At 40.9% G+C, this 2,752-nt stretch overlaps 1 protein-coding gene across 2 annotated transcripts in view; it reads left to right on the top strand.

Moving 5' to 3' along the window:
* The first annotated feature begins 2,636 nt into the window (after window positions 1-2,636).
* The window catches only part of LOC138982680 (adhesive plaque matrix protein 2-like), a 22,082-nt gene continuing 21,966 nt past the window's right edge, over window positions 2,637-2,752 (top strand). For both annotated transcript variants that reach the window (XM_070356006.1, XM_070356007.1), the window contains exon 1: window positions 2,637-2,752. This exon is cut by the window's right edge and continues 31 nt beyond it. The gene's annotated coding sequence lies outside the window, so the exon portion shown is untranslated.

Genomic DNA, 2,752 nt, shown 5'->3' with positions numbered 1-2,752 from the left:
TTTGAATTGACAGAAGCAGAAGTTGTCCGAGTGCTAAGGAACTTAGATTTATCCAAGGCCGTGGGCCCTGACCGTGACGGAATACATAATAAATTGCTTGTAGCTGGACTACCTGTTACCCAAATTACTGAACGTGATGTACTTTTACGGTTTCACTTTTATAGTTTTCGCAAAACCCACACAACATGAACTCCAATAATACAGCCAAAAGGTCGCTGGAATTGCAAGCATGTTTTAACACAGTAATACTGTACGTGAAAAAAACCCAGGAAAAAACCCAAATTACTGAACGTGATGTACTTTTACGGTTTCACTTTTATAGTTTTCGCTAAACCCACACAAAATGAACTGCTACGTACAAAACAGCCAACAGATAATTTGAACTTACACTATTCCTTGACGTAGTGCCAAGCAGTACCTGGACGGTTTCACTTCAGTGAACACACCCTGGTAGACGAGTTGAATGTGTCAGCACGGTAACAAGGTGTCAATGAACTCCTCATACAATGCTGATCGACCTTACGTCGATGATTCTGTAAAATACGACTGTCGCAAACACTTTTTTTTTCTTTCTATCTATTTTTATTCCCGGGACACACACCCCTCCCCCCCCCCCCCCCCCCTTCAAATGGTTTTATCAATTGGACTTTAGGTCAGAGATCGAGAATTGTACATGAAGACCTATGAAATGAGTCAAGTAGTTCACTGTTTGTGACCTTTCGGTAGAAGTATAGGTCTCTCAATTCAAAGCAGAAATAGTAAAGTGTAAACAGAAAACGGGGACAGGCCAATTGAGTAGTTTTGAGAGTGTATGTGCGTGTGTGTGTGTGTGCGTGTGTGTGTGTGTGTGTTTGTGTGTATGTGTGTGTGACTGTGTTTGTGTGTGTGTGTGTGTGATCGGAAGGTGAAGAGAAAGCGGGCGTATTTCAGCGTGCATTCGCTTGACTGAATGGTTAATCACGCTTCAGCGTTCTTGTTTGGTTTCAGGCCGACAGATTGATTACTGTCTTGATGTCATTTAACTCAACTTGTTGCATAACTACATTTCTTTTGCAGATGAAGCATGTCCGTTTCCCAATTGAAAGCCGCCCAAAGTGTTTGGGTGTTTCTATCGCCATCATGTATGCTGCTTCTGTTTGAACATGTCCTGTTCGATAAAGGATGACCGTCATTGGCATTTGTACCGACGCATCAATTTTGTCACTCGCATACCGATCTGCAAAACACCTTTCACGGCTGAGGCCAATGCCATTGTATGACATACTCAGATCTGATACAATCTCGAGTATCCCATTGTTTTATGGTATTCGAAAAAGACTTACAATCTTGACCAACAGTTTTGAATCTGGTACGACTGAAGTTGCGTATACAAACAACGTAAAAGACAAAAAGTTGTATGACTTTTCTGAAATGCAAAATGCCCAAAATACTCTGTCTGGCTGTCTGTCTGTCTGGCTGGCTGTCTGTCTGTCTGTCTGTCTGTCAGTCTGTCTGTGTGCCTGATCGTGTCTGTCTGTTTGTCTGATTGTCCCTGTCTGCTCCTCTTAGAAAGACGCGAAATAATGAAGAAAGCACAAAGGCAAAACGTGTCAAGTTTCAGGCTGTACTAAGTCACACACGGCAGGGAACAAACGTACGGATACAAGAGACAGCAGACGTATCCTGTGGTATTTGGGAGGAAAGGCACGAATTGCATTTGTTATCCATACAAGGAACACAGTTCTTCGCAAAATGAGTTTGGCCTTGTTCAATTACATTCGAAGAATTGCAGTTTCCCTTCATTTGTGCAATATATATGATATATATATATGAGTTACTGAGACCCGTCATAATTACAAAAAAATGTTGGACGGCGAATTGTATAACATCTTGCACGTATTTCGTATACGAGCTAATCAGTATTCATTGGCATAAGTCCATTGGTGGAAGAAGTATTGTTGAAATTGAACGCTGTTGAACTACGCACCTGGCGTGTCTGAAGGAAAAAAGCAATAAGATCTTGGTCAGTAATGAGAGAGACTTTGTTTGTAACATAGTCTTTGTTATATATTCCGGAATACATTTTGCTGTGTTGTTGATGCCCTTTATCCGTCTGAAGGAAAAATAAAAGGCAGAAAGAACGAAAAAAAAACCAACTAAAGAATATTCTCAGTTTTACGTGCCACCGGGTCTAAATCAATTTCATCCCTTGAATAACAAGCGCATTATTGGATCAAGCTCAATTTCTTAATACAATCCGTAAGAAACAGAAAATCTTGTGTAATTTGACTTTGTGCCAAAGTCCCCATTTATGTCTTTGACAAGGAACATATTATTGCATCACACGCAGCTTCTCTCTGTCAATATTTCTTTCAGCGTAATACTTTTTCTGCGTTTTAGCAGTCCTCATCTATTTGATAACAAAGCAGGCTCTAGTGACCGACTCAAACTCGTTTCGCCCAAAAACTGACATTGTAATTTGACCTATGAAGAAGGATGCTCCCCGCACGTAACAGAACAAAAAAACAAAAAAAATAAATAGGGGAAAAAAATGTAAGGGTTGTAGCAGCCTGCATGCAACTGAGGTAGAAAAAAAAAGAAAAAAAAGAAAGACATTGTAATTTGCTTATGGACTTCCCGATTGGCAGAGAAGCTGACGAATTCAAAATGAAAGGGGGGCTACATTTGGGTTGGTGTCACCGCCGCTCAATATAAAGCGTGGATGGTGAGTTGGATGACACAAAGCAGCCGGCTGAGTCTTCGTCACATCGCG

This window comes from Littorina saxatilis, linkage group LG12 (genome assembly GCF_037325665.1).
Source record: "Littorina saxatilis isolate snail1 linkage group LG12, US_GU_Lsax_2.0, whole genome shotgun sequence".
Lineage (NCBI taxonomy): Eukaryota > Metazoa > Mollusca > Gastropoda > Littorinimorpha > Littorinidae > Littorina > Littorina saxatilis.
This window is presented reverse-complemented; position numbering and strand designations above follow the sequence as displayed.